Here is a 16,148-nt window from a genome sequence, read left to right as displayed (position 1 = left end):
GCTGGACACGAACGGGACGCGAGCTGGAATGGATCGAGTCGCTTCTATCGGGTCGCGGACGTCCTTTGTTGCTTGATCAGGAACACCATGATCATCGGACGCGAGCTGTCTGTTGCTGTCGCGAACGAGGAAGAGGTCGCGTGCTGGGGTTGCTCTCGGGTCGCAAACGTCTGAGCTAGGATCAGGAACGCCTTGGGCTGAAACTGATCGGGGACGCCAGCTGGAACAGATGCGGGAACAAGAGACGCGATCGGGGTTTAGGGTCCATCTGATCGCCGGCTAGGGTTAGGGTTTTAGGGTTTTTCGATTTGGGTATTAGCTTAGGGATTTAGAGTTTCGTGCTGATAACGTGTTATAAAAGTAATGGAAAAATCTATCTTTATTCATAACATAGAGGTTCCTTATATAGGAGATTACACCGTCGTAGATAAATGGAAAGATTACAAATCATAATCTCTTGGTTATGAGTCATCCACAATCTGATTCATAACAATTTTGTACTTATTTTATTCACAAAATTATTAGATGACTACTTAACTTTAGTTTAACATATATCCTCTTTTTTAAAAAAAAATCTTATTTATATTTATTAAAATGAAATTTATTTTTAATTATTTCCATAAGATATACGTATATCTATCATATAAAACTTGGTTACTCAAAATTTGCGATTAATAGGAAAATGATAAAACTAATAGCTAAAAAAGGAAATATGTCAAAAAGATACATAAATTAAAAAGATAATGAAAGCATTGTAGCCTATTAGTTAAGGTTTAAAGGTTTTTATATCCAGGCTTGGGGTTCGAATTCCAGGTTATGCATTTTTTTGCAGATTGCATATTATATGAGGTCCATGTTTCAATTTCCGAAAAAACGATTTACTAAAAACTTAAGTGTTTTCCTGCACCATGTGCAGTAAAAAAATTTAAAATATTTTTTTAACAGATAAATATAAACTATATATAAAAAATAAAATTGTATTAAAATTGTAAATTTTCTTTTTCTTATCAATATTTTAATATAAATTTGATTTAATTAAAGATAAAATATTTTTTTTTTATTTTAAATTATATTTAAGAATATGCATGTATATATTTAAAATTATAATCTTAGATATATTTTTCTATATATTTATTTTAATTAAATTTATTAAATAAATTTGTAAAAAATTGCATAATTATCAAAATTTAAAATTAAACAATATTTATGAAATTTCTACATAGAAACTAATGATTTTACGATTAAACTTTTATAATTTTCTAAAAAGAATTGTATACATTTTTGAAAATTTTAGTAATAAAATTGTATAATTTAAAAATATATAATTAATGATATTTCAGAATTTGTAATGCCGTATTTGAATATATTTATTTTAATGATGATTTATGAGTTATTACCATATTCTAAAAAAAATTCCAAAAATATAAATCGACATTAAATGTAATATTACCATATTTTAAAAAGTTTACCAAAAATATAAATTATTAAATGTTATTGTCCATGTCATATTAAACTATAAGTCATGTCATCAATTTTAGTAGCCATGTCATATTATTTTTATGAAAATTATTGTAGAGAGGACATGTGGCAAAATCACTTCTCAAATAATGTATAATAGGGGTGATGGTCCGCAATTTTTTGGATACAAATAGGCCTAGGACGGATCGGGTTTCCGAAGAATTTTAAGGATCTGGATTCTTATCGGGCGGATCTATGATTTACTATCTTTATCCCGATTCGAGGTTCTCTGGTATCCGGATGTCGGATATCTTTCTAAAAGTTGTAATATCAGGTGAATATCCAGATTGGGTTCTTTAAAATAAATAAATAAATTAAATTAATATATATAAAACATTAACAATAATTTAGAAATAAAAATGTACATAATGTTTTAATTATTCAATGTATAATATTATAAATTTTATATTAAATTTATATACTATTATAAAAATAAAAAATATAATAAATAAAATTAGTTTTTATATATAGATATTACTATTTTAAAATAATTATCAATAAAAATTTACGGATCTAGGTATCCGGACAATCAAGATATCCGGATCCCGATCTGATTTCGACGGATCCAACATTTTAGTATCTAGATCTGGATTCGGCCCCTTTGGATATTCAGATTGTCGGAGCGGATTCGGATCAGATCTCAGATCGTATTCGGATCTCGGATAATAAGTCTCAGGCTTAGGTACAAGTAATTTATAAAGCCAGAAATATTATATTTTCATGAAACTAAATATATTTTTATCATTAAAAATTAAATGTTAATTTTATTAAATTTTAAAATTATGTTAAGTGTAAACATATGAAATTTTAATGTAACAAAATTTTATTTTATTTAGGTATCCAGATTAACATCGTTTATATTCTGTATGAAAATAATTTATAATCTTATGGATTTTGAATGATAATTACTTTTGCTTATAAATCATTATGTTGGATGTTATTTGAATCATTTGGAAAATTATTTTAATTGGTTCTAAAATTACCTTTTATAATTTAGTTAAAATAATTTAAAATTATCAACCAATCAAACTATAATAAATTTTTAAGGTTTTGACTATGAGTGATATCTAAACAAAAGTCACTTAGATGATTTCTGTTTAATATATATAGGAAAATTGTTTACATCCATATATTAGTAGGTGAAGCATAAAAATATGAAAAAGTGTAAAATATATATAATAATATTTTGTTTGATGCATTAAAAATCAATATTTACAACAATTTTTCACAAAATCAATGTTTTTTCATGCATAAAAAAACAGTGAACGTGATCACCCCGCAAATACAACAATTTAAGATAAAATCACTGCAATTTAAAAGGTAAACCACATGATATTTTGATTTAAAACTTGACCAATTAAATCATATATTTACATGACCAATAAAAAACCTTAAATTGTGTCACAAAGTTTAAAACTTATCGTCTTTACATACATTCCATATAAATATTGACTAAGTGATTTAAGCTCACCGACATTGATCACTTAACCTATTAAATCTGAAAAAATACAATGATTATTGTCAAAGGAGTAAAAAATTAATTAAGAATTATAAAGTACTTACTAATCAAGTATTTCGTGGTGTATGCAAGTTCAAATATCTCACCAAAATCTTTAAAATCAAAATAGAGACTATTAGATAGGACATGCATCATATCTATTTATACAAGTACTTGCTAATCAAGTATTTCGTCTAGGTGGTTGTCCGCGATTTCGCGGATATAAACATTGTATGAAAACTATATATTATATTTATAATTTTGTAATTTAAAAAATATTCATAGCTATTAAATATAACCTTTTAACTATAAACTAGATCTCGATCCGCGCAACCGTGCGGGTTTTTGTTTTCATTTATTTTTATATAAAATTTTTATTTTCAATTCTAAATTGGTATATATTATAATATATATATATATATATGTGTGTAATAAGTTTACGGTATATTTTTTTCAATGAATAGATTGTTTTAAACTTTCACATGTATTTGTATCTTCTTCTATATATATATTTTTGGATTATTATTTCATTATTAAAATCGTAACTATATATATAAATATTAGTAAAATATTGTTTTATTGTCATATTCAAAAATATTGTAACATTTCAAAAATTTAGAAAGTTTTTAAGAAATTAAACTTTTCGCTTCATAGATTTATATTATCGAGTAAATAATTAAACATTTAGTTTTTGTTTAATTTTTAAAATAAACTATATAGTTTAAAATTTGTTTTCATTGGTTTAAGGCAGTAAAGATTAATAATTGTTAGATAATATGATTTTTTTTATTTAAAAAAAAATCTTTATAATTTTAAAAGTTAACATCGATAAATATTTAAATAATTAACATATGGAGGTATAGTATTACAACATTAAATTATATATATTTAATTTATACTATCTATAAATCCAATGAATCATCTATTTTTTAATCTAATTATTGATAACCCAATAAAAATTTTTGGTAGGTCCAAAATTTAAATGATAAGATTAGAAATGAAATGTAACATGACTTTTTAGGAATAAGTCCATTAGGTCCATTTTTTTAAAAAATAACACATAAATCAAGGTTGTGACTTCTGTTTTAATATATAAGATATTTTGAAAATCAAAAATTTTGGTATTATATAATCTAAGAAGAGTTTTGAAATATAGTGATAATTCTATAAATTTTAATCTAACTTTTCAAAAATCTTTTTATGACATAATTTGTGATTGGTAAAAAAACTGAAGATTAATGAAGAAAACAATATTTTGTAATACTTTCTTTTTTTCACTTTATTTTGTTTTTATTTTACTTAGTAGCAAAAAAGTTACAAAATTTCCATAATTTGTCAAATCACAAATCAGTCTTTCTCACACATTTTTTATTTAGTGTTTAACATAATTACATAAAATTCATAATTGGTTAACCAAACAAATAATGAAATGTGTTTTAAAATTGTTTATATAATTATTTCTATAATATATCTTATGTATTTATATGCATATTCTAATTTTCTATAATGAAATCTATGACATTTAATTGTTTGTATAAACAAATTATGTTAATTCATATATATTTAGGATGAATAATTAGATAAGGTAATTCTAGAACTAGTTTCCTTTTTTAAAACTTTAATTAAATAAATGAAAATTCAAATATCAACAACCAATCATATTAAAAGAATTAAATTTAAACTTCACCTATGAATGACAACATAAGCAAAATCCACTTAAGTGACTTCTCAATTAATAAATATATATATAGGAGGATGATATTATGCAGACTACGGAAGAAAGGTTTACAAGGGATCTTCAACATAGTGCAAGTAAATCCGGCCAGACGTAGATCTTCATAGGACGGCTCAGGTGATGCAGTTAGGTGTAAATCCTCATAAGGCAGATATAGTATTGTCGGTTGTCGAGTCGTCTATGTAATCTTTCTCATAATTGTAATATCATAATAAATCAGCGTTAAAAAAAATTAAAAAGTTAAAACGGAAAGTCTGTTACTAGTCCTATAATATATTAAAAGCATATAAAAGGAAATAATACAGTAAATTACAAGTACTAAAAGGGAGAAAATTATAATAACTACGTTTGATATAACTCAATACCAAAATATACAGAAAATTACTGATTTTTTTTACTATGTTTTAGGTAACGCTGACTAAGTTGCCTAAAATGAATATTGAACTAGCTGATATCTCTCTTCCGAATTTTTCTCCAACATCTCTCTAAAAACACTTTCTTCAATCATCGCTGAAAGCGGTGGCCGGTAGCTCTTGCCGCCGGTTACATCCTTTTCTTTTGTTCTTGTATAAATATGTTTCGATCTATGATCGATTATCGGCTTCGATCTGGCGTTTTTCCCTTTCGCGATGGCGATTTTGCAGTGATAGTTTCAATTCAAAACAGAGCAGTTCTTCAATCCTTGGATTTATCTCTGTTTTGATTGATAATAATAAAACATCCAACTATAAAATAGGACTTGTTCTCCTCTTCCGCAATACATCATCATATCCCGTTAGCTATAAGTTGGATACTATCTTCTTCGGTTAAGCGTCCACTCCTTTCTAGAAGAATCAATATTTACTCATCTTCATAGGAGCCTATGTTTAGCTAAAGGGTAAAGTATCTTCGATGGTAAGGAGGATGCGATGTTGGATCTATTTCGGTTGGTCTGAAGGATATTTAGTAGAGTCGGCATTCTTAAAAGATGGTCCGACAAAAATCTCTTTTAAGTCATTGAATTTTCCCTGTTTTATCAACCGGTGAGGAAAAAGGTCTTGCCTTCTAGCGGCGGATTGGACGGAAGATTGGAGCTGATGGAGCACAAAGCTTTGAAGAACAAGGCTTCGTGGTACAGAAGACGGTGGCGGTAGCTGAGCTGAAGCAGAGAATTCCGGTGAAGGATATCGCGTTCACACCTGCATGTTACTTTTTGGCCACGTGGCTTTTGTGTATTTAGTTTTGTAAACGCGTGTTATAGATGTGTAAGTTTTTTAAAGATGTACTCCTTTAATATGCTTTAATGAAAAGCAAAAGTTACACAAAAAAAAAATATTTAACTAGCTGAAACAGAGAACCAAATATCGCATTACAAACTTAAGTTAAATCCAAACCAATATGTTCCTGTCTGGACATTCAAATCTTCAATTTAATTTGGTCAATGAAAAGAGAGCTCATCATGGCATTTGGGTGAAGTTGAACATAATAACTAAATTAAAAACACAAGTTATATATATATATGAAGGAGAGTTCATGCATCAAACCACAACAGCTAGAGATTTCCTAACTTCAAAATTTCCAGACAAAACATGATCACACCACTCAACTTTACCCCAAATCTCCGTTCCTTGACGTCTTTCCAGCGAAATCCCCGCACACCTAATCATACTTCTTCTTCTGAAAAGCAAAGCCAGATTCCCACCATATCTCACAGTATACGACCAGTCTGAACATATCGTCCTAGCCAGCAATTCTTCCACGCCTTCCACCACTCTCCAAGGTTTCTGAATTGGATCATACGCACTTAAGGTGTTCACGACCTCCCGATCATGGTAGTACAATACATCATCAACCACGCATGCATTCACCCAACGCGTAGAATTCAGCATATCGTCGGTTTCTCATTTACTTTCCTTTGGCTCCTACACATAGCTTCCATAACAATCCCTTATGTATATTTCATCAGCCATCACCACACAAGCATAGGTTTTTCTGAGAGCTGCCTCCATCTCTGGCTTAATTATCGCATGCTCCCAATTTTTTTGTTTCTATATCGAACACAACCATCACATTCTTTCTGTGGTCATGATAGTGATATCCAATTACATATATTTTCCCGTCAATGAAGCCAGCGAATTTACAAACCAAAGCAACAGGCATGCTTGGGATGGGCTAAACGCATTTGTCGTCATATTTTTATCGTCAATCCCACAAAAAACATATATCCTCGAACCCACTGCGACAGAGCTTTCAAGGTAATACATAAAGGGGAACGTCGGAGGGGCGCAGACCAAGCAGTGACTGCCGTTGGCTTTCCGGCTGAGAATATACCAATGGTGAAAATAACAGGAGTTTATGTCATATAGGGCAACATAGAGATAGTCCTCAGTGCAGGCTAACAAGGATCTTCTTGCGTATAGGTCAGGCGAAGCAACGAGTGATTGAAAGTACTTGGAAACAAGAGAGAGTTTTGGATAGTCGAATCTTGATAAACACGCTAAGATGTCAATGATGACATCTTCAGCAAGTGAGAGGAATCAGAAGATCCTTCTGAGGATTTCTCATCCTCTGCCTTTATTTTTGAAAACATGTCAAGATCGACAATCAGCCAATCACACAGAGAACACAAACTAAAAGATGATGCACAGATCAACAATCACTGCCGCTCAAGAGGAAAGCAATACCTAAGCCTTTTCAAGAAGTAAACAATCTTAAATTTCGATAATGTAAATTTTGTATTTATTTTATTCACTAGAATATTAGATGACTACTTAACTTTAACTCAACACTAGATCTCGACCCGCGCAACCGCACGGGTTTTTGTTTTCATTTATTTTTGTATAAATATTTTGTTTTCAATTCTAAATTGGTATATATTATAATATATATGTGTCTATCAATTTTTAAAACATAATAAGTTTACTGTATATATTTTTTTTCATTGAATAGATTGTTTCAAACTTTCACATGTATTTGTATTTTCTTATATATATATATTTTCGGATTATTATTTCTTTATTAAAATCGTAACTATATATATAAAGATTAGTAAAATATTGTTTTATTGTCATATTCAAAGATATTGTAACATTTCACAAATTTAGAAAGTTTTTAAAAAATTAAACTTTTCGCTTCATAGATTTATATTATCGAGTAAATAATTAAACATTAGTTTTTGTTTAATTTTTAGAATAAACTGTATAGTTTAAAATTTGTTTTCATTGGTTTAAGGTAGTAAAGATTAATCATTGTTAGATAATATGATTTTTGTTATTTAAAAAAAAATCTTTATAATTTTAAAAGTTAACATCGACAAATATTTAAATATTTAGCATATAGAGGTATAGTATTACAACATTAAATTATCTATATTTAATTTATACTATCGATAAATCCAATGGATCATCTATTGTTTAAATATAATTATTAATAGCCTAATAAAAAATTTTGGTAGGCCCAAAATTTAAATGATAAGATTAGATAACATAATTTTTTAGGAATAGGTCCATTAGGTCCATTTTAAAAAAAATCACACATGAATCAAGGTTGTGACTTCTTTTTTAATATATAAGATATATCGATGCCACAACAAAAACTCAACACATATCCTATTTTATATTAAAAAACTTTCTTATTTTATTAAATAACATCTTATTTTTATTTATTTGATTTATTTTCATAAAATATATGTATATTTATCATATAAACTTGGTTTATCAATTAGACCAAAAAAACTTGGTATATCAAAGTTAGTAATTAATATAAAATTAATACTGATAAAACTAATGGCTATAAACGGAAACATATTAAAAAGATACATAAATTAAAGGGTAAAAAGGAAGTCTGTTTCTTGTCCAATAATACAGCAAATTACTAATATTAAAAGCAAGAAAATTATTTGATATAACTCTTAACCAAAATATGATTAAATTTAAACTAAAAAGATATGCAAGAAACTATAAGAAACTTGCTAATTTTTAAAGGAAAATTTTTATTACAGCCACCATAATATTTAAAAGTGGAAATTATTCTATAGTTACTAATCCTAAAAGAACAAAAAGATATTCAGTTTTGATACATGTAAAAATAAAAAGTATACAAACAAAATTATACAGTAATTAATAACCCTAAAATAAAAAATATAACAATCTTTTTTTAAGAAGATAAATACACCTATATATCAATATCTAGAAAATAATAATATTTAAGTACATATTTTTCCTCTTTTGTAATATATAATAATAAGATATACACTTGTAAATTTCAGTTTGGTTTCAACACGGTGTGAAATAAAACAAGTTTTAAAATATATTCGAAATAGTCCGGCATTAAAGGATATGTAAGAAACAACTCGTGACTCGACTTGAACCAATGACCCAAGATTCATTAGCAAATGACAAAAGCTTAGACAGTTAAACGGAGTTGCAAAAACAACTTGGGTTTTGCGGAATCAAGAAAACAACCACCACAAAAATGGCATCCTCGATTGAAACCGCAGTGAACCAACGGAGACTGAACAGCAAAACAGATACGAAGAGCACAAGGAAACAAATGTTAACTTTCACAATATGATCTCTGTGAATCCCAAAATATATGAACGTCTTAAACTGTAATTATCTGAGTAGCATGTTTTCTAACGGAAGCTGAGAAAAAACATTTGAAAAAGAGATAATTCCTAGGCCGGCAACAAAGCAGAAAAACAGGTTTAACATCCATTCTCCAAGAGATATTTACTACGATTCAAGTGGTAATAGAGTGCTTAGGAATTAACAACTCTGTTTCAAAGAATCCAAACTAAAGGCAGCCATGAAACTAGCGGTTCGGACAAACAATTTCATAAATCGCATTTAAGCTAAACCATGTGGACCAAATGGAAATGCCAATACCTTCCGATAAGTGGACAGGAGAAATTTAAAAGAGAAGCTAAAACTGTAAAAAGATCGCATCAGGCCAATGCCACCCTTTTCTCGGAAGAAGCTTACTCACTGTGAGGTTTAGTCAAAGTCCTTCAGACATGTTCAATATTGGGCCGGCTTGCACAAGTTATGCGCAGACAACATATGGGCCTAATCGTTGAAGCCCATTAGGACAAGTGCTGATACAAAGAAGGAGAGATCACGACAGAGATCTCCAAGCTCAAGCTGAACCTCTAGGAGGCATGAGCTTCCATGGTGTCTCTTGGAGAGATATAATAAGCTAGTGATAGATATGTAATCCTAGGCTTAGCTCTTATCCATGTACTTCTCTTGTATTCTCTTTATACTCTCTAAGTTTTGTATACCCAGGACAGAGAGAGTAATGATCTTGTAAACCACATCGGAGGTGTTTTCCGATACTTCATAGTGGATGTTGTGGATCCTGGATCCACCCCAGATGTAGCGCGCTGCGGCCGTGAATTGGGTGAAAAATTCTTGAGTCATGAACAAGGATGAATCGTATGAGTAGTGAAAGGTACATGAGTATTATGAGCTTGTATTTCGCAACAAGTAGATATCATAACCCCCACAAGTGGTATCAGAGCACAGACTCATTGATTCATGGAGTCCACATCTCGAGGAGGAGAGACATATGAAGAAGCTTCCAAGCGAGACAGAAGAAACTCACAAGGTTTAATGGAAGTTGGTGGTCACGTGGTTCTACACACGTGGAATCTGATTAAGTTAAAAATCAGAGGATAAACCGAGTTACAAGATCAGGTCAAAGACATTTTTGGTTTACAAGAGAAGAAGAAAAACTGTTGGACGTTCTTCGCTGCAGCTGCACAAGTTTATGAAGGAAGGATTCACGAGTCAGTTGAATCGGTTGAGATGATTTCTAGTTATGAAATCAGGGTTTCTCTAGAGTTCTCCAGGGGTGCAAGAATCTGCTACTGTGTGAGAAGGACTTCGGGTTACTCACAAGATAAGATGGTGGCAGGCTGCTAGCATAAGAAAGAAAGGTTTCAGAGCTGTCTTCGATCTGCAGTCAAGGAGTGTGTGACAGTCACAAGGTGTGTGTGACTATATGCATTGGAGTTTCGAATTTCTTCATGTTCTGCAAGTTATTGGAACTGAAAGGATAGTGGAGCACAAGGGGTTTTCGCACTAGTTTTTCTATGGGATTGTCTGAAGATTCAGTGAGGGTTTTCACAGTGTTCTTGGATTGAATCTACATGGTATAACAGTCGCAGGTGGTGTTCTAATCTATGTGGGTATTTCAGCTCGGTATCTCATGGAATTCTTGGAACTAGGGGACGCCTTAGAACCTTGAATGATATGAGTGTTTCATGACTGTTTCAGATGGTATTCTTTAGTCAGCGTGAAGGGTGTTGCAGAAGGGTTGAAGGGGATTGACTCATGCAGATTTGTCTATGTGTGATTATGAGAGTCTACAATTGGGTAGATGTTCAGAGAACAAGATACTACAAGGCTGCTATTTTCAGAGGGAATGCAGTGTGGTTTTCTAAGCAGATATGTGTTTGGCGAAACACATAGTTTTCTGCTGGAATGGATCTGCGAGAACGAGGAATTACTTGTTCAAGGCAGAGTTCGGCTGAACAGGTGGCGGTGTCAAATCGAGATTGGTTCAAGATGGAAACATGTATGTTTCGGATTTTCTGCATGGGATTCAGTAGTAGTTCGTTTTGGCTTCTCAGGGCATATGAGGGGAAAAACAAATGGGTCTACAAGGTATCATGGTTGCAGAGGTAATGATTTGTTTGAGCATAACTTGAGCAGAGATTCTTTGCGTCGAAAGTCTTCTTAGCAAGTTGAGCTAAGCGGCGGGATCTGTTGGAAACATCAGCGGTTCAGAGTGATGTTCAAGGCAAGGTGTTCATTCAGATTGTTACAAAGGAAATTCTCAGGATGAGGAGTTTGGTGTCTACGGGCTATTGAGGTTGGATAAGGATTGAGTCAAAGGGCTTCTGGTTTGAGGCAGTGGTGATTCAGGTTCTGCAGGAGCTTCAAGTTAGCATTGACAGCAGCTGGAAATTCTGGAGAAGAAGAATCAATAGATTTGTAGTCACGATCGCATTAAGTGTGACAAACCAAAGATGACGTTGAACAGGTAGCGTCAGAGAAAGTAGATGGCGTTTGGTTGTGGTAAACAACAACTGCGTCAGCGACAGAGGAAGAAACGTTCACAGAGGATGATCTCAAAGCCGTTGTGGTTTCAGGTTGGTGAAATCATGATGAGAGACTTGTAAGGGATGCAGCGATATTTGCAAGAATGGGAAGACTCGCGTAAGCTGCAGCAAGAAGGCTGCACAGGTGTGCGTATTCGTGATCAGCAGTTTTGGAAATTGATTTGAGTCGTTTGAGATGGAGGATATCTCAAGGGAAAACAGACTCACAGTAAGTCAAAACTAGACTTAAGGAGATGAAATCAAAGGTCATCAATCTCACAGGGACTGAAAGTTTTTTTCGGAGATCACAAGGAATGCAGGTTATCTTAGCGAAAGATGACCAACAGATCTTGTAGCTGCACAGGTTGGTTGTCGTGTGACAACAATATGACGAAACAAAGGTGATTTGTTTTGGGTCAGTTCAAGTCAAGCTCGTGGGTGCATGAGAGGAAAGGTTTATGGCAGATAGATGAAAGCCATAAGAGTCACCAAGTTAGTGTTACTGAAACAGCGTGTACCTCCTGATTAGGCGTTTAAGCACACACCAATTAACCTAATGTGCCAACAATACCACAATCGAATGGTATGTCATTGTAGCATTTTAGGATCGAATCCACAAGGAACTAGTGATCTATAACACCAAGAATACACAAACTTTCCTAATCTAAGCAAACAAGAAGATAGATAATTTGTAACAAGCTAATATCCTAGAAATATAAACAAGGTGATCTTAAATCCAATCAAGAAATAAGTGCAAGAATTCAATCAAATGCTAAGGATTGATCCATGGGCAAAGATAATTGATATAAGGTGATCAAGGTTCAATCTAGGATGTTCAAACAAAACAATCAACAAGTCTATCGGTCTAGATCGCATTCAAAATAGATTAATCCACTCCCGTGATAATAATCCCTATGCTATTCATGCATCAAACATCAACTCCCGTTGGCTAACACATTCAAGCATGCATAAATCACAAGTCTACTAACCACTTAAACATCTCGGACATCAACTGCCGTTGGCCAAATATGTAAAAGACAATGCTAAGTTCATTCAAGCATTTTAACAAACACATTCCGAGCGTAAAATAGCTTAAGGTCTAGATGAGAGTGATCAAGTCTAATCTAGCATTAAGAACACTTAGCAAGCATAGAACAATGTTAATCAAGCAATAAAAATCCTAAATATCCACTTAATCACCATAATTTATTTAACCCATGAATCACAAGGTCACTACTCACTACTCTCCATGAGAAACCTTAAACTCATGTAAGGATCAAGGCTAATCATGTTAATGAGCAAGAGAAACACAAATATAAGATGAAATACTTCCTTTGATTATCAAAAGATTCAAGCTTTTACAAGTTTAGACAAAGTCTTGAGAGAAAATGAGATCCAAAAAATAAGATTTTTAGGTCTAAATCTATTTATAGAGGCCAAAGATCGTATTGGTTTAATCCAATAAACCAAAGTCAAACTGGACTAAACCGGGTCAAGATCGACCAATCTAATTTTAATCAACCGATCGATCCTTTGCATCTTCTTCTCCCGCGGACATGTCTTGGCCGCGTCTTTCGTCTGCGTTTCTCCCTGGAGCTCTCTGCCATGATTCCACGGGTCACATCAAGCCGCGGTGGTGATCCGCGTCGGGTGGTCTACAATCTTCACGTCTCTGCCATGAAAACACGGCCTCTCTTACTCCGCAATGATCACCCGCGGTCTTGATCTTCCAACACTGGATCGATTTGTGAGCAAACCACATCAAGAAAGCTCCAAATCATGCTTCTCCAGCGAGTCCTTGATCCACCTTGTGTTAACCGTCGCGGCCAAGCTTCTCCGCCAACTTCTCCTCTGCTCATTCCACACCGTGATTCCTCTACGCCGTGCTCTCAACTCGCGATGAAACCTTTGTTTCCCGAGCTTCTCCTCCATCAACGGACCAAGCTCCTACATCGAGCTCCTCCACCAATGTCGCACTCTTCTTTCTCGTGGTTCAAACCCGAGATTGAATCGAAGCTATCCACCACAAGATTCTCTCTTCCAGGCCGTCTCAGCTCCTCCACCGTGCTCTCAGATTCAAGCCGTGACAGGATCGAGCCTCGCCGTCGGCTCCGGATCGGCCAAGAAAAAGCTTGTGCTCTCAAATGGTGGTTTCTTTATTATTTACAAAACAGGTCCCCAGAGTCTTGATTATTCACGCTTTCACCCCAAACTATTGTAATTTCACAAAGGACCACTTGATTTAGTCCCAACCATTTCAATTTCGCAGACATGACCCAGCCGGATTTCCTATTTTGCAACATTGGCTCCTTAACTTTTGATAACTTCGTTTGTGACCTCTGACTTCCATAATGTGCAATTCAACCCCTATGATATGCAAATACATAAATACCTAAATGCAACTTAGAATGAACATAATAAGCTAAAATATAGATCTAAAACTCATCAAAATCAAGAGATATCACCTCCACGAAGAGAAAACTAGATCAAGGGGAAAGTGTGTAAAAGCCTACACAAGTATATGCTGGAGCAAATGCTATTTGTGGTAACAGCATGTAGCAGCTTTAGTGACATCGTGAGAGTGACACGGAAAGTTTCTGGCCGTAAGAAGAAAGCCAGAAAAGTTACCAAGTCAGTGTGGCAGGAATAGGTTGTACCTCCACGAAGAAGCAACTAGAGCAAGAACAAGGTGTGTAAAAGCCTACACAAGGGTATGTTGGAGAAAATGGCTATTTGTGGTAACAGTATGTAGTAGCTTTAGTAAGGTCATGTGAGTGATAGGAAACCAAAGAGAAAGGCGATTCAAGGTTAGACTTAGCTTGAAGATTCTGGTCAAATGCAGAGAAAAATGCGCAGGCGGAATCGGGTTGAACAGATTTTTACGACTGGTTGTAATCCTGAGGAAACAGGGTATGAGACAAAAGTCATCAACACTTGTTCAAGAAGGAGAAAGTCGCAACCACAGGTAGTAGAAGCGTGTGTGAGTTATACCTTAGAGGAATCGTTAAGGATGTCTGAGTTGGAAATTCAAGATGAATAGACTCAGAAGAGAAGTAAGGGACGCCGGTCTGGTGTCACGACCAGAATGGTCAAGGTGGAGCTCTCAGACAAGAATCGAAGCTCAATGGCAAAAGGAGAAATTTGCAGACTTGATCGGATCGGAACTTCATGCTTGAACAAGTCAAGGTTCAAGTATAGTTACAGCTAGAGAAACTCGTCATGAGACTCGAGTTTGACACAGGAGAAGCTGTAAGGGATTATCTCAGGAGCATCACAGGCATAGATGATGTGAGATAAGGTTAAGAGGCAGACAGGAAAACGAACAGTTGCAGAAGCTTAGTTACAGAGACATGGTACTTCGAAAGGGTTATCTGATTCAGGTGGAGCCACTGAGATTATATAAGGACTGATGCATCAGGGATATATATAATCTGATTCCAGGTGGAGTGAGTCATTGGTTTAGAAGATGTCTTGATTGGTTCAGCTGAAGAGTAAAAGTTTTGGTTAGCAACATGGTCAGCTCAAGAGAGTAATAGCTGAAAGGAAAGGTTATTCCATGACAAGAGGGTCGTGGATATGTTTAGTGTGTCAAGGCCAGGAGTGTCAATGTCAGTTAACAAGTACAAGGCGCATCATAAGGAGATTTGTAAAAGGAGTCTTACATAAAGTAACTTGTAGGCAAAGCAAGTGAAATCGGCATTTGTATCATGAGTATACTGCCGTGAGGTTGATACAGATGACCACGAAATCATAGCCGAGTATGATGCAAGATAACACGTGGTGAGGTACTTGGTTAAACTAAAGGGAAGTAAGTATCAAGAGATACTGAAATATTGAGTAGTGAAGATGAAGAATGGTGAGATGAAGCAAAATAAGAAACTGTTAGAAGACATTGCAGGGATTGCACGGAATTGTCTACAGTTTGTCCATCTCATGAAGGGTAAGACATGTTCTCCACAAGCAGGCTCATCTTAAGCTCAGGTCATGGAACTGAAAGAAGTTTCATGAAGGTATAAGTGCAGGAAAAGCCGATTGCATTTATGGATCAGAACATGTGGAGTTCTGGATATATGGTCGCATCGCAGGGGAATTTTGAGGCAGTGTCCTCAGGAAAGTCCATTAGCAAATGGTCAGATACTCATCGATGGCCAGGTACTTATTAGGCTACTGGCGGGTTCAATGACTAACAGGCGTGTTCAAGTCGTTGATGGTGATGCAGATATTTCGGTGTTTGGAGACATCTTAATACAAGAAGGGTATTGAGATAATGATTTCACAGCTGAGTAAAGGAGGGATATCAGGGATTCTAGATA

The sequence above is a fragment of the Brassica oleracea genome, chromosome C4 (genome assembly GCF_000695525.1).
Source record: "Brassica oleracea var. oleracea cultivar TO1000 chromosome C4, BOL, whole genome shotgun sequence".
In the NCBI taxonomy this organism is placed as follows: domain Eukaryota; kingdom Viridiplantae; phylum Streptophyta; class Magnoliopsida; order Brassicales; family Brassicaceae; genus Brassica; species Brassica oleracea.
The sequence above is the reverse complement of the archived record's forward strand: the minus strand, read 5'-3'. Positions refer to the sequence as shown.